Source organism: Sciurus carolinensis, chromosome 13 (assembly GCF_902686445.1).
Source record: "Sciurus carolinensis chromosome 13, mSciCar1.2, whole genome shotgun sequence".
Classification (NCBI taxonomy): domain Eukaryota; kingdom Metazoa; phylum Chordata; class Mammalia; order Rodentia; family Sciuridae; genus Sciurus; species Sciurus carolinensis.
The window spans coordinates 55,530,185-55,557,998 of NC_062225.1; the positions used below are offsets into that span (position 1 = coordinate 55,530,185).

Genomic DNA, 27,814 nt, shown 5'->3' on the forward strand with positions numbered 1-27,814 from the left:
GTCTTACGTCCCTTAGAAGACTGAAAGTTCTGAGAATAAGGACAATATTCCACTAGGAATCTATTACTTCAATCTGTTCATAGAAAGTACTCAATAAGTACTTATGGAGTAAAATTTAATGCTTTAATATAGAATTTTATTTCTAGAAAGTATTCCTACATGCTGATGTGACACTATTCCCACTTTTACAGATGAGGAAATTGAGGCTCCAAGGAGTTTAGAAGACATACACACAATCAGGACTGGCCTTTCAGTCCTCTGAGGACTTAAGGGCTTTTATCATCCAAGCTACCTCTCACCCCTCCAAGGTATGCATGTCTAAAACGTGATTACTCTTTTTTTTCTTTTCCTTTTTCAGTACTGAGATTGAACCCAGAGCCTTATTCATGCTAAGCAATTGCTATGCCACTAAGCTACATTCCTAACCCTTTTTTTGAAAATTTTATTTTGAGATAGGGTCTTGCCAAGGCTGGCCTGGAACTTTCAATCCTCCTGCCTCAGTCTCCCAGGTAGCTGGGAATGCAGGTATGCAACGCTGAGCCTGGCAACACATTTACTTTTTTTGTTGTTGTTGTACTGGGGATCGAACTCAGGGGCACTCAACCACTGAGCCACATCCCCAGTCCTTTTTTGCATTTTATTTAGAGACAGGATCTCGCTGAGTTGCTTAGTGCCTCAATGTTGCTGAGGCTGGCTTTGAACTCACCATTCTCCTGCCTCAGCCTCCTGAGCTACTAGGATTACCAGCTTACGCCACCACACCTGGCTAAACATTTACACTTTATAGATCATTTCTAAGATTCATTTGCATATTTGTCTGTGACCTGTGTCTCTGAGGTAAGATAAGCAGCATCTACTAGAAGAACAGCTGTTGGGGTCATTGGGTTAAATTCACTAAGGAAGTAAATCACTTGGTAAGTTAACTTAGAAAGGCCAAGATATTAAGTACTGAGCTAAACAGAATTAATTTTGTTACTGAAGTCAATGCCATTTAAAAAACAAAAACAAAAACATTCTTTCATAAAAATCCGAGCTCTGTTGTCAAGATTCCAGAGAAATTCCAGTTGTCCTTTTACCCTTCATTGGTAAGAAAATGGAGGCACTGTCAAAGGAAAGCATATAGAACATTTCTCACCCCTCCTGGTCTGCAGTCTTGGTTTCCATGACAGAAAAATCATGTCATCTTCCTCAGCAGTGTCATGGCTGATTTTCCCTTAAGATAGTTCTTTCTGGAAACAGAGATCTCTTCTTGAGTCATCTTCCCTTCTTGGTTAGCCTGCAGCTTTGTACCATCCAACAGCTTGAATGTGTCCCCTTTCCGTTGTTGAAAGTCAATCTCCATTGTGGTGGTACCAAGAGGTGGAGCTTTTAAAAGAAATAGGCCAAGAAGACACTGCCTTATAAATGGATTAGTGCTTTAAAAAAGGGTAAGTTCGTCCCTTCCTTCTCTTTTGCCATGTGAGGACATAGCTTTGTCCTCTCTGGACGATGCAGTAACAAGGTGCCACCTTGGAAGCAGAAAGACCTGGTCCTCACCAGACACTGAACCTGCTGTGGCCTTGACCTTGGACTTCTCAGCCTCCAGAACTGTGAGCAGTAAATTCTATCGTTTGTAAATTATCCAGTCTCAGAGATTTTCTTATAATAGTACAAAAGGACTAAGACAGATGAGAAGGTGGATAACTTGGCAGAAGCTGGACAGCTTCCCAAGCAGAGCTCAACAGAGAAGTTCTCCCCCACATCTTAAGCCCTGGATTCCCTCCCCCCACTCAAACCTGTTTTCCAGATATCTTTGGCTCATTCTGTTAGCTAGCAGAACTATTGCCAACTCCACATGTGCCCGGTTCACTTTAGACTGCAAGTCACTCCAAAAGCTTTTTCTGCTGGAATTCCCTCTCCAGTTCTTACAGTCATGCCAGATTCCCTCCTTGCTTCGACACCTCATGTAAAGACTATCTGTGGGCTGGGGGTCTAGATCAGTGGTAGAGTGTTTGCCTAATACACACGAGGCATCTTGTTTGATCCCTAGCACTGCAAAAACAAATAGACCAAAAAACTCTATTGTTTCAGGGAAGATTCCAGACTTGGATTCGTCTGGTGCTATCATTCCAGGATATGTTCCAATTTAGGACAGTTATGCAGAGCTATGTATCTGCTTGACAATAGCATGGCATAGGAGAAAGAACACCCATAGGAGGAGTTAGGAGACGTGGGCTCTATTCCTTACCCAGGTAGCTAGTGGATGTAGGACTATGGGACATTTGACAAGTCACTTAACTCCTCGGGGTCAATTTTCTTTACTGACGAGATGATAAGAATGCTTTCCTTGCTGACCTTTTCCAAAGGTTTATAAGAGTCAAGAACAATGACATTTCATTCATTTAACAAATTCTCAATGGGAACCTACTTTTTGCTAGATCCTAGAGATACGGCTGTGTATATGAGAAATCCAGGCTCTACTTTTTCCCTTGGTAGGGAACAAAGGCAATCAAACAATTGGAATAATCATAGGTCTTGGTTATTTATTGCTGTGTAACAAATCACCTGAAAATTTGGTGGTTTAATTTAAAACCACCACGATCACTTAATTACCTCTCATGGCAATGGAGGTTGGCTGGCCCCAGAGAGGTGGTTCTTGTTCAGGGCTTCTCATGCACTGGCACTCAGACAATGACTGGGACTGGAGCTAGAGTCATCCCAGAGGCTTCTTCACCCACATAAGTGGCGGTTCATGCTGAGACCCCAGTTGGGCTTGTCAGATAAAATATCTACATTGTGGTCTTTCTATGTGACTTGTGCTTCTTCACAGCAAAGAAGCTGGTTCCCCAAAGTGAGCAACCAAGAGTACAAGATAGCTTGGTGTGGTGGCGCACACCTAAAATCCCAGCAGCTCAGGAGGCTGAGGCAGGAGGATCACAAGTTCAAAGCCAGCCTCAGCAACTCAATAATTTTGAGATCCCATCTCAAAATAAGAAAAATTTTAAAAAGGACTGGGGATGTGGCTCAGTAGTTAAGTGCCCCTGAGTTCAATCCCTGGTACCAAAACCATAATAAAACAAAACCAAAAACAAACAAACAAAGAGTACAAGGCAGAAGAGTATGACATTTTTATAACCTAGCCTTGGAAGTCACATAACTTCATTTTTGACATGACTTCATTTGTGGTGAAAGCAATCACAAAATCCTACCCGGGATTTTAAGAGGAGGGGACATAGATAACACCAGTCCATGGTGTTAACATCAACTTATAACATTGTTTTATAAGAAGAGCAGCCGTCTTTGAAAATGCAACTTGACACACTGTGCAGTTATGTGTAAAGTGCTTAGATTAGGGCCTGACACATAAGAAATATCAGAATGTTCACTATTTGATCTTAGACACTTTGAAGGAACTCATATTTTTTTCTTCCATATTTTTTATTGGTGCATTGTAGTTATATATAATGTTGGGTTTTGTTGTTATATATTATTACACACACACATACACACACACACACACACACACACTATATATATATATATATATATATATATATATATATATATAAAACAATGTAATTTTACCAATATCCTTTCCCAGTATTTCCCCATTTCTCCTTTCCTTTCCCTTCCCTCCTCTCTCCTCCCTTTTCCTGGTCCCTTTCCTCTACTCTGGTGATCTCCCTTAGATTTTCATGAGATCCCCCCCACAATCTTTCTTTTCCTGTTTCCTCTTTAGCTCCCACATATGATAAAAAACACACAACCCTTGACTTTCTGAGTTTGGTTTATTTTACTTAATATAATGTTCTCAAGTTCCATCTATTTTCCGGCAAATGACAATTTCATTCTTCTTCATGACTGAATAAAATTCCACTGTATATGTATACCACATTTTCTTTATTCATTTATCCATTGATGGACTCCTAGGCTGGTTCCACAGTTTGGCTATAGTGAATTATGCGGCTGTAAACATGGGTATGCATGTATCACCACAGTATGCTGACATTAATTCTTTAGGATAAATACCAAGAAGTGGTATAGCTGGGTCATGTGATGGTTCCAATCCTAGTTTTTTGAAGAACTTCCATACTGATTTTCATACTAATTTACAATTCCACCAAGTGTTCTTTTTCTCCACATCCCCAGTCCTTATATATATATATATATATATATATATATATATATATATACACACACATATATACACACACACACACACATATATATACACACACACATATATATATATACATATATGTATATAATTTAGAGACAGGATCTCACTGAGTTGCTTAGCACCTCACTGTTGCTGAGGCTGGCTTTGAACTCTCGATCCTCCTGTCTCAGCCTCCTGAGCCACTGGGATTACAGGTGGGCACCACTGCATCCGTTGATCTGTGAAGTTTTTGATTGGCATTTCCCTAATTGCTAATGAAGCTGAACACTTGTTGGTCATTTGTCTTTTGAGAAGTGTCTATTTTGTTCATTTGTTCTTTGATTGTTATTTGATATTTTAGTGTTAAGTTTTTTTTAATTCTTTTTATATTCTGGATAGTAATCCTCTGTTGGAAGAGTAGTTAGTTAAGATTTTCACACATTCTGTAGGTTCTCTCTTCACAATCTTGTTTCCTTTGCTGTGTGAAAGCTTTTTAATTTGATGCCATTCCATTTATTAACCCTTGGCATTATTTTCTGAGTTTTAGGGGTCCTATTAAGAAAGTCATTGCCTGTGCTTATATGTTGAAGTGTTGATGCTACATTTTCTCCTAGGAGTTCCATAGTTTCTGGTCTAATTCCAAGGTCTTTGATCCATTTTGAGTTGACTTTTGTGCAGGTAAGAGAGGAGGATCTAGTCTCATTTTTCTATATATGGATAATCAGTTTTCTCAGCACTGTTCGTTTAAAAGACTGTCTTTTCTCCTATGTGTGTTTTTGGCACCTTTGTGCCAGATTACTGATCAGATTACTGTATCTGTGTGGGTTTGTCTCTGTCTTCTATTTTGTACCAGTGGTCTATGTATCTGTTTTTATGCCAATACCATGCAGTTTTTGTTACTATAGTTCTGATATAATTTGAAGTCAGGTATTGTGATACCTCCAGAATTGCTGTTTTGGCTTAGAATTGCTTTGGCTATTCTGAGTCTTTTATTCCTACAAATGAATTTTAGGACTGTGTTTTCTAGTTCTGTGAAGAATGTAATTGGTATTATGATGGAGATTTCATTGAATCTATATGTTGTTTTTGGTGCTATAGCCATTTTAACACTATTAATTTTGCTTATCCATGAACATGGGGACTCTTTCCATCTTCCTGTCTTCTTCAATTTCTTACTTCAGTGTTCTGTAGTTTTCATTGTAGGAGGCCTTTTCACCTCCTTGGTTAGAGTTATTCATAGGTATTTTATTTATTTTATTTTTTGAGGTTATTGTGAATGGGATTGTTTTCCTGATTTCTTTCTCAGTAGATTTGTTATTGGTGCATAGAAAAGCTATTGATTTTTGTGTGTAACCCGCTACTTGCTACTTTGCTGAATCTGTTTATTAGCTTGAGCAGTATTTTGGTGGAACATTTTGAATCTTCTAAGTATAGAATCATATCATCTGCAAACAATGATAATTTGACTTCTTCCTTCCTTATTTTTATCCCTTCTATTTTCTTCTCCTGCCTAATTGCTCCGGCTAGAATTTCTAGTACTATATTGAATAGAAGTAGCGAGAGTGAACATTCTTATTTTATTCTGGATTTTAAAAGAAATGCTTTCAGTTCTTCCGCATTCACTGTGATGTTGGCTTTGGGTTTGTCATGTATATAGCTTACATGATGTTGAGATAGGTTCCTTTTATCTCTAGTTTGCTCAATGTTTTTGTCATGAATTGGTGCTGAGTTGTGTTGGGTGTTGGAGGTCTTTTCTGTGTCTATTGAGGGGACTATGTGATTGATGTCCTTAATTCTATTTATGTGGTGAATTACATTTATTGAGAAAAATCACAATTTCTTTTTGAAAAAAAATCATATGATTTCTGATAGGTTTTGAAAAAAACAAAATTTCATCCAAATGTGAGGTGACTGGCCTGTGTGTATGTGTGTGTGTCTGTCTGTCTGTTAGTTGGGTTAAAACCAGCGATGCTATACCTCTGACCTACAGTCCCAGTCTTTTTTTTTTCCTCTGAGACACGTTCTCACTAAGTTGCTGAGACTGGCCTTGAACTTGAGATCCTCCTGCCTCAGCCTCCCAAGTAGCTGGGATTACAAGTGTGCATCACCACACCTGGCTATTGGCCCTTTTAATCTGTTTCAAGTACTTTTTTAGTCATTTTAACTACGAGCTTCCCAAGAACAGAGACTATACTTTTACCTTTTCTGGGTTATTTTATCTTGGATTTATTGGTAGAAAATATCAGCTCTTTCTGATTGATTATAAAGGAAAGATTAGAAAGAGATGCCAGGAACGGGGAAATAAATTTGACCTGTGAGAATGAAACTAGAAAATCAATACATAATGTGGGTATTGTATGTATTTATTATTACATATATGTGTGTGTGTACATACATATAAACACATGCATATGTATATATTTTGGTATTTTATTGTAGCATAATAGACTACCACAAAACTTAATAACATAAAATAGTAGTGATTCATTTTTCAGATTTTGTGGGTCAGGAACCTATGCAGGGCTCAGCTGGAAGGCTCACCTTTGCTTCCCTGAGGTCAAGGGCACTTAAGGAATGCAGGATCCCCTTACTTACACTTCTGGTTGTGCATGCTGGCTGTCCACTGGAGTGCTGGTTTCTTTCCATGTGGTTCCTCATCCTCCAGCATCTCACACTCTCCCTGCAGTCTCTCCAGCAGTCAGCCCATATTCCTAGGGGGCAGAAAGGAAAGTTGTAAGAACTCCTAAAGCCAGAAGTCCCAGAATGTCATTCCACCACAATTCATAGAACTTGCCAAGATTCAAGGGAAGGGAAACAAACTTCATCTCTTCATATGAGAAGGGATTCTGGAAAAGAGCATGCGGGTTGGAAGGGGTTGTTGCAGCCACTTTGGAAATGATGTACTGTGACCTAAAATAGCAATGGGCAACTGGGCCCTCAGCATGAGTCAGGTATTGTTCTAATAGCTTTATATAGATTATCTGGTTGAATCCTTACAACAACTCCACAGCATAGGGTCCATAAGTAGCTCCATGAAGCAGATGAGGAAACTGAGGCACAGAGAGTTTAAATAACTTGTCTGGGTTACACAGCTGATTCATGCGCCAGAGCCCATGTTCTATGGGCTGTCGCCATATGCTATTGCTGCTCCTCAAAGAGTTGACAAATCTCAGGGCTGGGGCAGAATAATCAAAATAATGTGAAAAATAACTATGAAAACTAACATCCTCTGAATGCATACTATCACACACGAGGACTTTAGATAGCTTCATTTCTTCATTGCCAACCCAGAATCCTGCAAGCTAGCTCTTGTTATACTAATTTTGTTTGTTTGGTACTGGTGATTGAGCTCAAAGGTGCTCTGCCACTGAGCTACATCACCAGCCCTTTTTCTTTTTTCTTTTTTTTTTTTTTTTTTGAGACAGCGTCTTGCTAAGTTGCTGAGACACCTTAAACTTGTAATCCTCTTGTCAGCCTCCCAACTCACTAGGATAATAGGCATGTGCCACCATGTTTGGCTAATTATCCTTATTTTGAAAGTGAGGAAACGGGTATAGAGAGGTTAAATAATTTGAATAACTTGACCAGGAAAAATGTCGTGGTAGCCACCTAAGTTGTACTAAGCAATGTCAGGGAAAGATGTACGGGGGTAGGGTCGATGGGGCCCCTTCCTCAGCACTGCTGTGGAGAGCGACAGCAATCCACTAACATCTGGGCCCTGGGCAGGTGAGATCCAGGCTGGGGAGAGGTCGTTGCAGCCTTCCACAGGTCACTACTGGAGACCAGCTCCTCCCTTCATGGCTCTGTCTCCACAAGCATTCTTCTGGCCACAGCTGTCCTCCCTGCACTGGGTGCTGCAGGGGAAGGTGTGCGGCAGACCCTGGCAACCCCAGTCTACCAGGTGAACGCTACTCACACTCCTGCACCACTGTTCTCTTTGCCTGTTGTGTCCTTGCTGTGGACCTTGGCTCAAAGTCACCTCCTCAGAGTGGCCTTACCTTAGCTGTGTCCTGCCTTCCTCATATGGTCCACACTAAACCCTGCCATGTGTCCTTCACAGTGCTTCTCCTCTCCTGCTAATTATTTACATAGAAGTTGGGCGCAGTGGTTCACGCCCCTAATCCCACCGGCTTGTGAGGCTGATGCAGGAGGATCAAGAGTTCAGAGCCAGCATCAGCAACTTAGCAAGGCCCTAACAACTCAGAGAGATGCTGTCTCTAAATAAAATTTTTAAAAAGGGCTGGGGATGTGGCTCAGTGGTTAAGCACCATTGGGTTCAATCCCCAGGATCCAAAAAAAAAAAAAAAAATTTACAGAGGTTTATTTTTTTAATTTCCCCAACTAGCATGTATGCTCTATGAGAACAAAGACTGCTTTACTGATAGTCAACTGGCACCGAGCAGCTATTCAATAGCTATAAGAAGAGAAGAGTAAGAGAGGGAAAAGGAGATAACTAATTAGCACTCGGTTCTGTTTTATGATCTTGAAGATGTTCATCTATTCCTACAACTTGGATTCACTCTCAGCCTGTGACCACATCAAGTTCAGAGCCTGATCAAGGGTAGTCCCAGACCTGGAGAACTCACTGGGGTCTCCATTATGGCTTTGGGAACCCTCTTGGGGACCGATGTCCCCTGCCCTTGGCACCACTTCTCTCTTGCTACACATCTGCTGTCTAACATCAGCTGACTGAATTTCTTATGAGCGGTGGGGGGTTTTCAAAACCAAGACTCTCCCCAGACTCTTTTGCTTCCTACAAAGTGGCAATGGCTTCTAAACAGCCACGTCTAGCTTTGCCAGTCTGTCAGAGGACCCAGGTGCTCCTGAAGACCCAGTTTGCTGGGCACCAGCCACTTAGCTGTGCTGACCTCGGCACTTTCCCTCCAGTAGCCTCTCGGCTCTGCTGGGCTCTGAGAGCGGATCCAGGTCTGGAGCTGGTGTGACTGTGTTTGTTACCCTCCCATAGGTGGGTGTCGAGTTATTATCCCTCAGTTTCCCAGGGACTCACTCTCTTTGGAACTGGGAGAAAGAGCCAGATGGGCTCTTTTTGATGATGACTAATTTTGAGGGTACCTACATTTGCTAGGAGCCATTTTACGTGTGTGTAATCTCATCTAATCCTCAGGAAGACATGATTAGACAAACGTATCATTACTATTATCCCATCTTACAGGTGACAAAACTGAGTCACAGAGAGTTAAGTACATTTGACAAGGTCAGATAACAAATAAGTGTCAGAGTCAGGATTCACCCTTTGCTTTTTTGATCACTCCACTATAGCCCTCCCCCACCCCCAGCAAGAAATCATTGCCTTCTTCCTCACTACTTTGCAGAAGACACAAAATTGGCCCTTAGTACCTGTGATGATGTTGGCTGCTTGTCTGAGTCTGGAATCTTTCCAGGGCACCCAATTCATGGTAGCCCCTCCAGGGCCTGGTGCTCTCCCTGCAGGAAAACATAGCAGCTTCAAGAGGCAAAGGAGACACCCAGCCTTGGCTTCTAGGTCCCCTGGTCCCCTGATTAGCAGTAAATCCATAAGTCATTCGAGGAGACCTTAGGGGTTCCGACCTAGAGTTATTGAAATGGTTTGTTGACTCATAAATAGTACTGTGAGGACGCATTGTGGGCTGTGTTGACTGAAATACTCGGTGTCTATATTTCGAGTTTGGATTTACCTTTCCTGGCTGCAGGTAGTTCCTTATTCTGGGCGGGCTGACCTTTGCCAGGGGCCGGTTGATGTGCTAGGCTGGCACAATGCCCTCCTGCCTTCCCCGCGGCCTGCATGACCAGAAGTTGGAGGGATATGCTTCCTCTTCTTGTCAATCTGAGTGCACAGGGTTTACCTAAGGTGAAGAGGACTCAGGAGGAGAGAGAGGAGATTAGGAGACCTACAGAATCCTGGTGTCACCATTCAGAGGGCCCTCTGCTTGGGCATCGTCTGGGATCACAGCAGTAGCTGTGCATAATCTCGTGGAATTTGCATGAATTCTACTATTCCCCCTCTAAGATGAGAAAGCAGAACCCAGAGGTTGACAGCCCCAGGTTACTATGCAGCTAGCTGTGGCTGAAATTAAGCAGGTCCTCGTAGGGACTAGAATCCTCGGAATACGGTTTAGAGAAAGAGGTTTTGCATGGAGAGATGAGGATAGGGGTAAAGGGCAGGGGTAAACAAAAACTGGAGAGGCACCAGAGACTAGCAGGAAGCTCTTACCACCAACAGGTCAGGGAAAAGCCCAACAAGTCAAGGAAAGCAAAGACCGTGACCAGAGTCAGGAGTAAGAACTGGAGCCACAAGGGTGGACCTAGAATCATGGAGGAACGTGGCTACAGACAGGACCAAATCACAAAGGAAGGAGGGAACAGAAAAGAAACACCCCAACTTCTCTTTTCTCCTGCTTTCCCCTTTCTCCCCCACCCATGCCTCCCATTGGCCAAATCCATCCTGGAGCCAGAAGGAAACTCCAGGACATAAAATCTAAAGATGCCAGTCATCTGGACATAGAGCTGCATAAGAAAAATGGGAGTGGGGCAATGGCATGTGACCTGTAGATGGTGGAGTTGGATTTCAAGTGACAAACTGCTAAGCTTTACTGTGCTGTCAAGCTGAGACACCTTTCTACCATGCAGCACCATCGACCTAGCAAAACCCCTCTCTGAAACAGGCCCTGGCCTGGCTCACCTGCTTGTTCATTTGAATCATCTTTCTCTCCACTTCTTTTCTCATCTAGGCTCCTACAGAAGCTTCTCCTAGAGAATGAAATTGCCGAGCCCCAGGCTTCTGGCCAGCTGGATCCCACCACAGCCCCAATTGCTAAGTTCTCATTTTTTCAATTTGTGCTTATGTGACCCCATTATGGATTCTGGAAAAAGCTCCTTCAATTTCTAACCAGCATCTAGCTCCTCTCCCCACCCTCCACCCCCGCCGGTCCAGTATTTTCCCCCAGGCCTGGCACTTTTTCTCTGTAGATTTCCCTGCCCTCGGCCCGAGCAGCCAGTCACTAGCAGCATTTCTGCTGCCCTATGGCTGTTTCTGGGTCAGGGACTGAATGAGTCCTCACCCAGATGGCAAGGTAGCCTGAAGGTGCTGATCTTCTCAAGTGACACTCCAGGTGAGCTGAGACTCAGCCATGAGGGGTGGGTGACTTAAAAGCCGGGGAATGCTGAAAGGACGTCCCTCTGATATGTCAGGACACCACTTCCTGGGGGAGAAGGACAGAGGACAGTCTATTTTCCAATATGACTAATTCAACAACGAGGTGTTGGCTAGAAAGTTGGGAACTTCAGAAAGGGTCCCCATGCTGCCTGTCAGATGGTGTCTTTATTTTTCACACCCCCCACACACTTTTATCCACTTATTTCCCTCCCCTGCAGTTTCTTTCTTTAAAAATGAAAGTAATTATTAGCACTTATGAATTGTGCAAGCTAATGCATTTCATGGTGACATTTTCCCTGCAGTTTCTAACCTGGCTAAACCTGGGGCCTGGTCTCTAGAGTTTGTCTTAAGGCATCGTTCCTTGGGGTGGCGAGACTTCTGGGTACCCCAGTCAGACTTGAATTCTTGTCTTCTCACCTACTGTCCTCCATCCATTCACCAGTGCTGATCTCTGCTGTGCCCCTGGGTTAGCAGCTTTACAGATGATGATGATGGGGAGGGGGAGGGTGGTGGCCAACGTCTGCCCTTCTTTAGCTGCTGTTTTAAGCACTTGACAAATTCCAGATAATCTATCTTCACAACACTATTATCCCATTTCACAGATGAGGAAAGTAAAGCTTAGGGAGATTACATGATTAGGTCAAGGTCATAGAGCTAGAAATTCACACTAGTGAAGCCTCCAGAGCCCACATTCTAGCCATGACCCTGTGTTGCCTATGGATGGTAGAAGGTAGATTTTTTTCCCCATCTTTCTTCTTTTTCTAAAAAACTTTATTGAATTATAATTGGCATACAATTAACTGCACATATTTAAAGAACACAATTTGATGAGTTCTGACATATATATACACCCGTGAAACTACTGCTACAATCAAGATAATGAATATGTCCATCATTCCCCAAAACTTCTCTGTGCCCCTTGGTAATTCATCCTTACATCTCATCCCAACCTGTTCCTAGGCAACCAATTGTCTACTTTCTGCCCCTATAGATTAATTTGCATTTTCTAGAATTTTATATCTGGAAGCAGGCAGCATGTATCCTTTTTTTGTCTGGCTTTTTTCACTCAGCATAATTATTTTGAGGTTCAAGCATATTGTTGCACGTACAAATAGTTCATTCTTTTGTATTGCTGAATAGTATCCCATTGTATAGTTATACTAAATTTGTTCATCCATTCACTTCTAAATGGGCATTTGAATTGTTTATAGCCTTAGGCTATTGCAAATAAGGCTACAATGAACCTTCAGGTGCAAGTCTTTTGTAAAGATATAATTTCATTTCTTAGGGTAAATACCTAGGAGAGGAAATATTGGATCATATGTGTTTCGCTTAGTGAGAAATGGCCAAAAAATCTAGCCAAGTGCTTGTACCCTTTCACATCCCAATCAGCAGCGTACGAGTACCAATTGCTCCAGTTCCTTGAACATTTGGTATACTCTTTAATTTTAGCCATTCTAGTGGCTATGCAGTAGTTTCTCTTTAAGATTTTAATTTTAATTTTTCTAACGACTAATTAAGTATCTTGTCATATGCTTTTTTGCCATCTTTATATCTTTGATAAAATGTTTTAACCTTTTGCCCATTTTTCTAAAAATTATTATTATTGAGTTGTAAGTGTCCTTTATGTAGTACAGACCAAGTCCTTAGTAAGTTAAGTCCTTTGTCAATTTTGAAACTTTTTATATGTCTCCTGTTTTCATTTTTTAAGTCTTTTGTAGAACAAAAGTTTAATATTTTGATGAAGTCTAATTTGTTAATATGCATTTTTTTCAGGGCTCATGCCTCCCCAGCAAATAGAAGTTATTATATGATTTTTTGAAATTGTGGTCAAATATACATAACATAAAATTTGTTATTTTAGTCATTTCTAAGTGTACAGTTCAATGACATTAAGTATAGTCACACCATTGTAGTTCATAGTTTTTGAACTCTTTGAAATAATGTTTGCCAAATTCAGGGTCTCCAAGATTTTCTCTTATGTTTTCTGTTTAAGGCTTGATAGTTTTAGCCCTTATAGGTAATTTCAAATTAATTTTTTGGTATGAAATGAGATAAAAATCAAGGTTTATTTTAGCATGTAAAACACTTACTCCTGCCCACTTGTCAAAAAGATCATCCTTTTCCTATTCACTTGCATTGACACCTTTGTCAAATATCAATTGGTTGTTTTTTTTAACTACTTTCCTGGTTTTCTTTCAGTTCCAACTCTTGGCAAATTGCCTTCTGATTTCGTTTGGCGCACACTCTTCCTGAATGGGTTCCCTACTTACCACTGTATGGACCTGGCTCCTGACCTTCCCTCATTGTTTGATAGCTTATAGCGAAGTGATATATTCCAGACTCTACCAAATCCCCTCTCCACTCATCTGCATTCAGCTTTCTCTGGTCTTCCTTGTCTGGGCTCTGTGCCCAGCATCGGAGCCGTGCTGTCACCCCACCCACAACTTGATGCCATCAGCGTCCTGGAAGGTGAGAGCTGCATATGGGTCCTGCTTAGCCTGGGGAGCTGTAGCACAGCAGGCTTTCCCAGCCAGTTATTTAGACCAGAGACCCAGCCCCTGTAGCAATGGCTTGGCCGCAGAACTTTTCAAGACCTCATTGATCACCGACATAGCCAGGCTGTGAACCTTAGTTAGATTGAGAAATGAGGTTTGGTCAAATGAATATTGTTGGATAAAAGTGAACAAAGGAAATGCAGAACCTTGCAGATCAGTGTTCTCCCACATGGAAAGAAACCCTTTTAAAGTATACCTATGCTTTAAAAGTTTGGTGAAGTCCATGTATCTTATATGATTTAGAGGCACAAGAACCACAGAGGTTGATCTCCATCTAGTCAGCCATCATGATGATGACCACGACCAGGAAGAAGACTTGGAATGACTTCCTTACATGGTTTACACTTCTCCTCCCGTCTGGAAGGGGAAAGGCAGTCCTTGGAGTTTTGCACCTACTTGTTGAGGGACATCCCTCTGTATTCATCAGAGTGGATGCAGGAAATGTTAATCTTAACGAAGACTATGTTCCTTGCCCCCTGGACTGGTTCATGTGAGAGCCTCAAAGCAGCCTGAGGGAGGGGAGTCTCTTCTGGAAGAATTTTATTTTAAATTCAGGTAAAAGGACATACGGCACAGATCCCCAACAAAGGCAAGACTTTATTGCATTTGCCACAGAGAATAAAGAATCCTTGCAGTCAGCACAAGTTCAGGGAGCACTTGAGAGAGGCTGTATCCTAGCACAAATATTCTTCCATTCCCAAGAGGCTGGTAAGACAGTCCCTGTGAATGTAAGTATTGCCTTGCCTAGGCACCAGGCTCTGAGTTGTTTTTCTAGCCACCAGCCATACTTAGGTTCCTGCCATTGTGAACCAACAGCCCAGTTTGGGAGGTAGACAGGCATGGAGACCAGGAATTCTGTGTTGGTATTCTGCCTTGTTCATTCAGGAATGACCCCATTAAAAGCAAGTTCTAACCAAAGTCCCCACCAACCCTGGCAGGAAGCAAGCCACACACTCACTTTCCTGGAAATGCATGCATCCTACTTCTCTTGAGAGCTGTGTCAAACAGACAAAGAGTACCTGGATGTGATGGCTGAGGAAGGGGCGGGGCATGCATGAGCATCATGGCACCCTAACTAGACACTTGGTGTGGGTCTTGTCTTAGAAGTAGACAAAGCATCATTTTTTCCAGTCCTGCTCTTGGGAACAGTCGTAAATCAAAGAGGCTTATGCTAGAGCTTGTCTGTAACATTCCAAGACTCTAGGGATCTTCTCTTCTCAGACCATCACTTCCCCGACAATATGAGGCTGCGAGTGCCAGCTGGGAGAAATCACCTCCACTCTGCTGGGAAGTGATGAAGGTGAGCAAACCGATGGAACAGTTGCTCATGGGAAAGAAAGTCTTATGAAAAACAAAGCATCTTAGGACAATGCTCCCATGTGCCCAAGTCTCAGGTTGGACTCCTGGCAGGTAGATTAAACTGAGGCTTTTGGGGTTTGAGATCCCAGTGGTGTCATGGGAAGAGCACATTCTTTGGAGTCAGGTTTATCTGAATGTAAATCTGAGCAAGTTTGGGGAGTTGCCTAACTTTGTTTCTTTGTCTATAAAATAATACCTGTCTCATTGGGTTGTTAGGAAAATTACTATTTTTTAAAAATAACTACTTTCTTTTTAAAAAAATTTTGGGTGGGAGGTACTGGGAATTTAACTCAGGGGCAATTTACCACTGAGCTAAGTCCTCAGTCCTTTTTATTTATTTATTTAATATATTTTTCCAGTTGTAGGTGGACACAGTATTTCATTTATTTATATGTGGTGCTAAGGATCGAACCCAGTGTCTCATATGTACTAGGCGAGCACTTTACCACTGAGCTACAACTGCAGCCCAGCAACAACCCCAGTCCCTTTATTTTTTATTTTGATTTCTATTTTTTTTTTTTTTTTTTTTGCAGTGCTGGGAATTGAACCCGGGGCCTTGTGCTTTCAAGCAAGCACTCTACCAACTGAGCTACATCCCAAGCCCTATTTTTTATTTTGAGACCGTGTCTCACTAAGTTGTTTAGGGTCTCATGAAGTTGCTGAGGCTGACCTTGAACTTGTAATCCTCCTGCCTCAACCTCCCTAGCTGTTGGGATTATAGGCTTGTGCCACCACACCTGGGTACTTTTTTTTTTTAATGAGACAAGATCTCACTATGTTGTACAGGCTGACCCTGAACTCATGGACTCAGGGGGTCCTCCTACTCAACCTCCTGCATAGCTGAGACTATAGACATATGCCACTGTACCCAGTTAACTAATAACTACTTTGAATTATTTACTATGTGCCAGACACTGTACTAAATACTTTACATGTATTAAATTAATTATTCTGAGCTCATTATTTAAATAGTATAATATTGCAAAGTGTCTGGCACAGAGTAAGGTATACAGTAGGCACTCAGTAAATGGAAGTTGGTGCCATCATATTATTTCAGAGATTTAAGGAGAGGGCTCTTGCTCCTCTTGCTCCCTTCCTTCCCAGACGGTCAATACCTAAACTATGAAATGTGGCTCAAAACATGATCATCTCTGGAAAAGAGGAAACACAGACATTAAAATTAATCCTAAAGTGTAAATGAGTGATAATAGAACCTAACCTGAGATTGGGTTTTGTTTCGTTTGGTTGGTATCAGGGATTGAACCCAGGGGCACTTAACCACTGAACCACATCCCCATTCCTTTGTATTTTTATTTTGAGATAGGGTCTTTCTGGGTTGCTTACCGTCTCGCTAACTTGCTGAAGCTGGCTTGGAATCTTTGATCCTCCTGCCTCAGCCTCCCAAAATGCTAGGATTACAGGCATGTACCATCATGCCTGGCTGAGATTGGGTTTTGATAGGGGAAGGAGACGAGGAAGGGTGAAGGGGCAGGGAAATAAGATGAACATTAAAGATGAACTCAGCTGGCCCAGCCTCATTCACTCCACTACAATTGGGTTAGGGAGGTGCAAAGTGGGTTTTCCTAGCCAAAGGGTACTTTCTATACATTTGTTTTTTTAGGGCTGGTTGAGTGGGGATGAAAAGTGAGTTTCTAGAGAGCCAGGGAAATTCCATTTCGGCCTTACTGATTTGGAGGAGTACTTGAGGTTGGGGACATGGGAGTGTCTGAGTCCAGAGGAACCTGTGTGTGTGTGTGTGTCTGTCTGTGTATGTACGTATATGTGCTGGGACAGTGAGAAAAACCTTTTCAGACAGGTCTCTGGTCATTTCAATTCACATCCTTCCACCTTGGAGGATGCCCGGTGGGAGACCCCAAAGGCTGACAGTGTTGTACAGCAGGGACCCTGACAATTTCAAATGGGTTTTCAAATGGATTTGCCCGTGGGACAGGCTGTCCTTCAGATGCTTGCCTAGGCCCCAAACTGAGCTGAGCTTTTTATAAAAATATCCTTTTCTGTTTTCAAAACTTATAACATGCTTTTTCCAGGAAGCAGACACCTCCAAGGGCAATTAATAGAAAGCTTGTGGAAATCTCCAAGGCAAAGCTGTATTGAAGCAAAGTGAAACATTTCCGAGAAAGGGTTCTGGGGAATTTATGTAATGCATCTCCTAAGATCTCATTTCAGGACAAAACAAAGTAAAACTCTCCCTGATGGCCCTGCTACCCCAAGAAGTCAGGCCCCATAAAGACTACAACATTTGAACTTGCATCACATTAGGAAAATATATTTATGTGTTCTTAAATTTTTGTTTTGGTTTGTTTCCTTCTCTCTGATTTTTAAAATTATAATTATTTTTATACATATCTCAATAGACTTTGAGTTTCACATCTAGAAACAAATATTTTTTTAAATGATTTCTTTTCTGTACTGGGGATTGAACCCAGGGGTGCTTTACCATTGAGTTACATCCCCAACCCTTTTTATTTTTGATTTTGAGACAGGGTCTCACTAAGTTGCCCAGGCTGTCCTCCAACCTGCCTTAGCCTTCTGGGTAGCTGAAATTACAGGTATGCACCACCATGCTGGACTTTGAACTTGCAATACTCCTGCCTCAGGCTCCTGAGTAGCTGGAATTACAGGTATGCACCACCATACTGGACTTAAAAAGAAAAGTGATTCTGGTTCTTATGGCTCTGATAAGGAAGAAGGCAAGCCCACAAGGCAGACTGCTCAAGTGTTGAAAGTATCCACCAACACCGAGCAGGTTGACAGAGGATCTGCATGTTAGGATGGCAGTGATAAGGTGCTGGGCTACCCATTGCATATTTAATTGCTCATTCATTCATTCATCAGATCCTAACTGACTTCAGGTTCCATGTTCACTCTGCTACACTACAGCAATGAACAAAATCGACAAAATCCTGCCCTCGTTGGGGAATGGCATGAAGTCTGAGCATGCCTGGGTGTTGGAGGAGGAGCAATAAATTGTGCGTGTGTGTCTGGAAAAGGGCGGGGGTTCAGGCAGGGAGAGCCCCTGAAGGAAAGGTCAGAGCGATGGAGCCAGATCTTCTGGTAGGCCATGATGATCACAGTCAAGGCTTGGACTTTTCTCGGAATGTGGTGGGGGAGCCAGTGGGAGGATGCGAGCTGAGGAGTGACATGGTCCGACCTACTTTATAACAGGATGTCCCCAGCTGCTGTGTCAGGGGATAGATGTCAGGGGCACAGGTGGAAGCAAAACCTACAGTGAAGGGGCAGCTGCAAGAGCCTGGGCTAAAGACCAGGGTGACTTGTTCCAAGGCAGAGGCGGAGGGGTGGTGAGAAAGGTTGTTTCAGTGTGGGACATGTTTTGAAGGTCTGACACAATGTGTTCAACTTCTGGACGCTGACTCGGTGTGAACTGTTGGTGTTTTCCTCTGCTAGCAAATATTGGGCCTCCAGGGTTTTTTGGTTTTTTTTTTTTTGTCAACAAGTATCAGGTCCTGTTTGCATAAAATTACAAATGGGGACTTTTCTGGAAGGATATGCAGTACCTTAAGTACAAGAAGGGAAAACTTTAGAACCAGGCTCTGAAAGGGATGGGTCTGAGCTTCAGATACCAGGGGCTGCCCCTTCATTCCTGGGACAAAATGTTCCAGCAGTCTCATTTCAGGAGTTACATTTTAGTGAGAGAGCAGCCAGCAGGCCTACCCTGGGCCATCTTTGTTTGGAGTCATCAGACGGAGGGAGTGCTTCACCAGAGTCACAGTGGGTGCTGGAATTAAAGAGAGGGGTCAAATGCATGTTGGACAGGCAAACCTCAGACATCCAAACTTGATTCCAGTCTGTGGCTTATGAGGTGAAAGAAAGGCAGGCCCAGGTTTCTGCAGATCAGGAAGTAGTAAGCAGAGAAAGAAATCTGCTGGCTCCATCTTAGTTGCCTTGAAAAGAGTGCTGCCCTGGGAACCCTGCCTCTGGTCCCTAGACTAGGCTCTGGGCTCACTAGCTGTGCTATTTCAGACCAGTGGCTTAACCTCTCTGATCTCAGGCTCCTGTGAACCAGAGCAAATGCTAAAAACTGTCTTCACTAATGACCACCTTCCTGTAGGAATGTACAATGTGCTTTAGGCTTTTTGAAATTTCCAGAGTAGCTGAAGAGGGGTGTGGTGGTGGTACCGGAGGGAGATAGAAGCAGGCAGGAATGAGGCAAGAGCATAAATTACGGGTGCCACACAGCGCCCCAGCACTTCACAGGCGGGACTGGGAGAATCTTAATATTCTCTACCATTGTTCACTTCTTGCATTTATTAAGACCAGAGAAACTGTGTCCTCTGAAAGGTTTGATTCAGGGTTTTCCAGGCATCAAGATACCATTTGTTACTTTGTCACCTTGAATTCCCCCCTGGGGGTGCTGCTCAGGCTGTCAACGTTGAGGCAGCAAATTGCACTGGATTTCTCCTCTATCCGGGCGCCCGCTCCCCTCCATTCCCGAGGGCCCCCTCCACCCTAGCACTTATGCCCACTTATGTTTCAAACCATCCTATTTAGCACTTGATTACATATCCCTTGAATTGTTCCCCAGCCCACTCTGATCAGAGCCTCCCACCTCCCAGCCTGCCCACTCCTAACTCCCAGTGTGCTAGATTTTCCACCTCCTCAAATCCTAGTCTCTTTCTCCTGCCATTTGCTGTTACTGCATCGAAACTCCACCCTCCTCCTCTCCCCATACGCTTCGCTTCTTCACTTTCCTCCCTACTTAGCCTAGACTTCATGAGCACCTCGCCATCCTCTTTGACCTAAACCCTGCCTCCCCGACTCTGCTCCTGTCTGGTCGCACCCCAGCCCTATCAGGTGGCTCTCCTTCCACTCTGACTTCTGGGCTCTGAGCCCTGCTGGGGAAAATCACAGCCCACACAGATTGGCGCTACCACAGACTCATCATCTGCAGCCTCAGCGGGCTGCGGAGCAGCCTGAAACCCTCCTTAGCATCCCTGGCAGCAAACTTGCCCTTTCCCACGGTATCTCTTCTGAACATTTCCCTCCCCTTGAACTTCACTGAGAAAATAGAGGCCGTCGGGTAGGAATTCCCTCATCCCCTGTTCCTGTTCCTCTGCCCCACTAAGGAACAGATCTTCCTCTCCTTCATCATTGAAAATCTGAGAGGAAGTGGGAGCCCCTTACCTGTCCAAGGTAACCCCCTGAAGGCCCTGTGACCTTGGCCCCTCCTTGGCTTTATCCATGCTCTCTCTTCCATCTCTCTCTCTCTTCCTTTCCCTGGAACACACAAACATTCCTTCTCTACCTTGCTGTGTTTCTTTTCTTTCCCAGATGAACTTCATAGTAAAGTGAGACCACAGCCCACCAAGGCCGTACAATATGCAGAGGTTAGGAGCGACCCTCTCACTGTCCAACCCACCACCACTTAGAGCCCCTGTCTTATTCGACCTTGCTGAAGATGTGATGTTTTTTGACTTTTCTACTCTTCTCAACTTTTCCCCCCTCTCTTGACCCTTGTGAACCACTCTGTTTTTCCACAAGGAAAACCTTTGGCCTAGCCACATGATTTCCCCCGCTGGTTTCTTGGCCAGCTCCTCTTTCATCTCTGTGCATCTCTTTGCTCTATCCAGAGTGCTGTTCTTCCCTCCTCGCTGGGAAAACTCCTACCCATCTCTTAGGGATAAGCTCAGATATTGCCTCATCCTCTCTGTCAGTCTTCCATGATGAAGCCGCATCTGAATTCCCAAAGCGCTCTGGTTAATCTTAGCACTCATCACATTACATTGAAATCACCTATTTATCCATGTCTGTTCCACTGATCTGTCAACTCCTTGAGGTTGAGGACTAGATTTTTATCCCCTATGCTTGATTCTTAGCACATAATAATGCATGATTCTTGTTTGCTGAATGAGTGAATGAGTTAAAGTATCATTGTCCCCAGTCTCTCAGCGAGGCCACTCATGGGTAGTGAATGTGATCAGTCTTCTAAGAGCATTTTAATGTGGTAATTCTTTTCCTTTTTACTGTGATAAAGCACACATTTATCATTTTAACCAGTTGAAAGTGTGCAATCCAAAGACATTTAGTACCTTCCAAATGTTGTGCAATCATCACTACTTTCTAGTTCCAGAATATTTTATCACCCCAAAAGGAGACCCTGTACCCATTAAGCAGTCATTTTATTCCTACATTCCTTCATCCCACCAGCCCCTGATTCCCTGGCAATTACTCATCTGCTTTCTATCTTTATGTATTTGTCTATTCTGCATATGTCATATAATGGGGGAGTCACATAACATGTGAATTTTTTTATCTAGTTTCTTTCACTTAAGATGACATTTTTAGGGCTCATCTATGTTTTGGCATGTATCAATACCTCATTTCTTTTTATAACTAAATAATATTCCATTCAATTGTTATATCATATTTTGTTTATCCATTCATCAGTTGATGGAATTTAGGTTGTTTGCAATTTATTTTACTTTTTACTTTTTTTTTTTTTTTTTTTTTTTGTACTGCGAATTGAATCCAGGGTTGCTTAACCACCAAGCCACACCCCCAGCCCTTTGTAAAAATTTTTTTTAATTTTGAGACAGGGTGTCACTAAGTTGCTTAGGCCCTTGCTGATTTGCTGAGGCTGGCCTTGAACTCACAATCCTCCTGCCTCAGCCTCTCAAGTCACTGGAATTATAGGTGTGCACCACCAGGCTCAACTATTTCCACCTTTTAGCCATCATGAATAACATAGCCATCAATTTGTATTCAAGTTTTTTTGTTTAGACATCTATTTTCACTTCTTTTGGGCATATACCCAGGAGTGGAATTGTTGGAATGTATGAAAGTACTATGTTTAGTTTACTGAGGAATAACCAAATTGTTTTCCACTGTGGCTGTACCATTTTCAATTAATATTCATATTACCATTTTCATTACATGAGGGTTCCAATTCCAATTTCTCTACTTTCATGCCAACATTTGTTATTTTCTATCTTTCTTTCTTTTTTAGTATAGCCATCATTTCAGGCAGAAGTGGTAGTTATATTTTGAGGTATATCCTCAGCCTAAATGATTCCCATATGTAAGCATCTTACTGACATCTGTAGATGCTGGCTCCTAATAGCTATTTACATTTATTAACAACTACTTACCCAGGGACCTAATGTGTCCCTGACCCCTGGGTCACGGTTGATTGAATTGGGGATTAATTTCAGAGCCAATTTTGTGTGTGGAAGGGTGTACTAGGGATTGAACCCAAGGACACTTTGACACTGAGCTACTCCCAGCAGTTTTATTTTTTATTTTGAGGCAGGGCCTGGCAATCCTCCTGTCTCAATCTGCTGAGTCTCTGGGATCACAGGCATGAGTCACCACATCAGGCTTCAGAGTCAATTTGGGCCCAAAGAATTCCTTCCATGGGAATCTGTATTTGTAAAGGAGCATGGTAGACCCACTTCACATGGCTAAAGCATGGACTTAGGAGCTGTGGATGTTTGATTTTTGACCCCACATGTGAACAGAACAGCAGAGAAAAGATGAGCAGAAATGAAAGATGAAGAGACCTCCTGTCCCCTGAGTTTCTGACAGCAGGCAGATTCCTAGTTCTAGACCTTCTTAAGGCCAACTTCATTCTTGTCTTAGGATCTAAAGTCTGCCCTCTGTCTTATTGAGGTTAAATCTCCTCCAATGAATTTTTGTCTCTTGCAAACAGCAGAACTCAAGGCAATAATTACAATCTACTTATCTTAAAAAGGGTTCTCAAACTATAGGTCAAAGCACAAGAACCGTAAAGCTACTTCCATTTTTTTTAACCTAAAATTAATTTCTTGTGACCTTGCTGACCTTGTCTCTGCCCACCACCCCATTGTAATTTGGAGGCAAAATTTAGTGTATTAACATCATCCAATATTCATGAGGCATCTTCAAGGGCAGGGTGTCCAGCACTTGGCCATCACCTTGATGTGTCTCTTGGCATCTGTTCTAGATTTTTTTCCTCTAATAGCAGAACTCTTTTGTTCAGTTCACAAGTGTCATGTTTTCTTGTTTCAGTTATCACTGTAACTTTTCCCTCCCTTCTAGAGCTCTCAAGGGCAGCAAGGCTACACAGCATGGAGGAAGGACACCCAAGAAGAATTTCTAAAGAACCAAATTCTGCTCCTATTCCTGCCACTCGCTTTGCTCTGTAATGCTGAGTAAATCATGAGACTCTTTATCTGTTTTCCCATCTGTGGAAGTAGGAGAGAAAAATAATACTTTCTCTGCCTACTGCACAGAGAGATGCAAGTTAAAATTAGGTCATGGATGTGAACATTCTATGAAGCAAAAAATATAAATTGCTGAATCCATAATAGCAATGAACTCCCTTGATTTTTATCCCCCTCTCAGATACCAGGTTCAAAGCCCTAACTCATTAATTACTTGAATTTAACTCTTGTTGTTTTGTCTTGTTTTGTTTTGTTTTTTTAAATGTGGTTCTTCATCCATTTTTTCCTTGGACATTGATAAAACACTTTTAAAAATTATTTGTGATTTTTTGTTTTTCAGGGCTCATTGCAAGGGTACCTGGAGCAAATTTGCATCAAAACTTCAGCTGCAGTTACTGTAGCTCTCTCTGCCATTCCACGATGTTTTCCTTAGCCAAAAATGCACTAAATCGTCTCCAAGTTCGAAGCATTCAGCAAACAATGGCAAGACAGAGCCACCAGAAACGTGGACCTGATTTCCATGACAAATATGGTAATGCTATATTAGCTAGTGGAGCCACTTTCTGTACTGCTGTATGAACATACACAACAACACAAATTGGAATAGAATGGAAACTGTCCTGGGTTGGCAGAGTCACCCCAAAGGAATGGAAAGATCAGTAATCATGCCAGTTGAAGTTATACTGAATTTCAAAACCAACTCAAAATTGATGCCACGTGAAAGCACTGTGTACCTACCAAATATGGCATATTGAAGAAATAACGTACCCTTGAAACAAAACAAACAAACAAAAAATTATATGTGAGAAAAACAAGAGACACAGATCCTGTCTGTTTTAGACAGGCTAAGTTTCTTACCATTTCTTTTTTTCTTTTTACTTTTGTTTTTATAGGTGCATTATAGTTGTACATAATAGTTGGGTTCCATACATGCATGGAATCTTGCCATTCCTTAATGACTATATTTATTTCCCTTTAGGGCAAAACTTAACATGCCATTTCCTAGCATGTCTCTACTATATTATCCATTGACAGTAGTTCCCAAACTCATTTGCACATGGAAATGAATGCAGAGCTTTGAAAAATTCTCATGTCTGTGAAACACCCCAAGAAATTGGAATGTGATTGGCCTGGGCTAGGGTTGGGACTTTGGAAGTTTTAAAAGCTTCCCAAGCGATTCAAAAGTGTAGCCAGGTTCTGGTTCTACTCATGTTTGGGTTAAGTCCCTTCTAGGTCCTCCCTCTGGCATTTTCCTTATAAATTAAAGTAGCAAACAATAGAAGGTTAATTCTAAATCCATCTCTTCTTCCTACTGTGATTGCCTTGGTCTTCATCAGGTTAATTGAAATCCCTCTTGATAAATGCAGTGAAGTCATTAATGGAGACTTCATTTATCATTTATCTGCATGCCAATTTCCTGTTTGGCTTGTTCTTCCCTCTAACAAGTTAGTTATGATTTGCATACTTCTCCTTTTTTTCCCCGTATTCAAATGGCCTCTCTCTATTCCTGAGAGGCTTTTGAGGTATGTCTACCTGCTATAGTCATTTCTGTTTGGGTAAAATTTCCTTTTATCCACTTATGTCATTTCCATCTTCCAGATCTAGCCAGTCAGTTCTGCAAGTTTGTTTCAGGGGTTGCTTGGGTTGCACCTCAGACTGAAACATCTCACAATTTGGAGCCAGACATGGTAAAGCAATTCTGCACTTCTGTGTTTATCCATTCCTGACTGACTGGGGGCCAACCTGGATCTGCTGTGGATTGAGTAATATAAGCAAACCCTGTCAGGCATCCTCTGATGGCTATGGTGGATACCACATGGGCTGTAGGCAGGAGCATGGGTAGATCTGAACCTGAACGCACATTGCTTTGGGCCTTTAGGGCCATCCCTTGCCCTAAGAGAGAATATGAGCTTCATCTCAACATGGATCTGAATGTCTAATGTAAAAACAAGGACTGTTGTTTTACCAGGGCATCATCCCCACTCAGGATGAGTCACTGTCTGTCATCTATCTGCCTTGGCCCTCTAGATTTATAACACCATCTGATTTCCAGGGATTGGGAGGGGGTGGGGATGACAGAAGAATAGATACTTTCAGTCCAACAAGCATTGCTGAGTCCCAGGCTGCTTGGGGCCATATGGCGCCTATGACAGTCCTCATTCCCTCTCCGTTGCTTGTCAATCGCTCCTTCTCCGGTTTCTAGGGCTAGAGCACCAATTCCAGCCAAGGGAGAGTTCAGACTCACCCTTGTGCACCAACCAAGAGCCAAAAATTATTCTCTTTCTCTCCTTCCTTTTAAGACCTTCATAATTTTTATAGTTGTTTAAATTTTTTTATTCTCTTGCTTTCAAAAGAAAACAATGTTTACTTTAAAATACAATTTGAAACAGAAGAGCATTTTCCCACCTTACCTTTGCTTCAGAGACCCAAGAAGAATCTAGCAGGGTATCTGATTCCTCAGGCAACAGTTGCTTTTCTAGATTGGGGCAAGTAAGGGTCACTTCGGTTGTGTATTGTTAATGTCATGTCACTATTAATAATGACACCCTATGGAGTATTAACTATGTGCCAGACACTATGCCAAGCCCTTTCCATAATTATTTTCAGTTGCTCCTTGCCCATTTTACATATGAGAACATTGAAGGTCAGGGCATCGAAAGCTCACATAGCTAGTAAATGGAGGTGCCCTAATGCAAACCTATCCTGACTGCTGCTGCAAACTCTGTGATTTTCATCTCTATAGTTTCTGAAAATTATGTCCTTTTATGAAAGTATTGTCTTTAAAACCCAGTAACAGGGCCTTCTCTGATTTTGAAAACCAAGGCCTATATGATTATTGGGATTATAAATATGAGGGTTAGTTTTATGTACTTAATAGTCACTTGAAAACTCATTATCTGTAAGTTGATTAACCAACAGCATTTTGATCACTGGGATTCTGGATTGGGCTCTGGATGTCAAGAGAGGATGGAAGGGAAGTCAGTATTTCCTCCTGGGAACTTTGTATAGATGCCCTCTTCAGCCACCTCTGTGCCCTGACATTGCTCTCTCCAAGCCTACTCTATAAAGCTTCCTTATTTCACAGAGACCTAATATAAAAGTGATGGAGCTGTCTGACTGAGCTGAGGACAGACAAGGCTTTTGAAGGAAAAGATAGCAATTTCAGAAAATGAATCCAGTGGTTTAGAAAAAAGTCAGCTGAATTTACAATCTGAGCTCATTTTGTTCTGTTCTTTTTTTTTCTAAAAAAAAAAAAAAGGAAGGAAGGAAGAAAGAGAAAAAATGTTACACAGACACACACAGACACACACAGACACACACACACACATACACACACACCAATCTCCTTAGGCTTGGACAATTTCAGTGTATTTATGGAGCCTGCAACTTTCTGAGATACCTAGACTTTTAGAACCAAAAAGGACCATTTAAAGTTAGCTTTATCAAAAAAAAAAAAAAGTTAGCTTTATCATCCTAAATTTTATGGAAGGGAAACTGAGACTCCCAGAGTGCCACAAGACTAGTTAGTGGAACCTGACTCCCTGTCTGCCTGCTGGCTTTTTCTATCTTGCCCCTTTCCCTTTTACTTTTGCTTTGTTGGCAGAGCATCCAAAGGCCACTGGAGGAAAAATATGAGGTAATTTCTGCTTCTTCAAGAAAGGACACTGAGCGCTCCAGAATATCTAGAAAGAGAAGAGTCAAATTATTTAATCTGATTTTAGGAATAGCCTTGATTTTATTAACCGAGGGACTGAATGAGGAGGCAAAGTCCCCACCAAGCAAAATTTGTTACTGCTCTTCATGAAAGAAGAAGGAAAATGAATTTTGGCTTAATGGAGATTTGGGCTTATAATTTAATTCTTCATCTCATTTTAGAGAAGCAACCCACAGACAAAAAGGTCAATGGATTCTAGCAGTGATCTTCTGAGATAAGTGAGGAAAGGTCACTTGTCATTTCTCCAAGGACTCCTAGTATTCAAAGTCACCTCTGGTATGGAAGTCTAAAAAGGATACCGTCTGCTAGAATCTCATAGGTCTGGAAAGTGTGTTGAAAAAAGTGGTATTGCTTCACCAGACCAGGTAAACAAACTTAGAGGAAAATCCCCAGCAAAGATGTGGCCAGTGATACTAATATTAATTCTCGGGGGAAGAATTTGGCAGTGAAAATGGAGAAAAGGAAGGAAGACTGGAGCCATACCAATTTAATAAGCATTTATTGACTGCTAACTACATAGTAAACACCAAGAGATACATAAAACCTGCCCCATCCCTGAAAATGTCTGCTGATGAGTAGAAACTAGCAACCACAGAGGAACTTGTTTCCAGGATTCAGACAGCAGCATGCAAAACGGCCCAGCATCCCCAGCAGCTCATTTCCATTCCTAGACTCTTGTTCTGCTACATTGATTGGGCAGCACAGATCACT

The 27,814-nt window shown here is 42.2% G+C and overlaps 1 pseudogene; it reads left to right on the top strand.

Moving 5' to 3' along the window:
• The first annotated feature begins 98 nt into the window (after positions 1–98).
• Positions 99–24,988, top strand: LOC124963051 (cytochrome c oxidase subunit 7B, mitochondrial-like; annotated as a pseudogene).
• Positions 24,989–27,814: the final 2,826 nt, after the last annotated feature.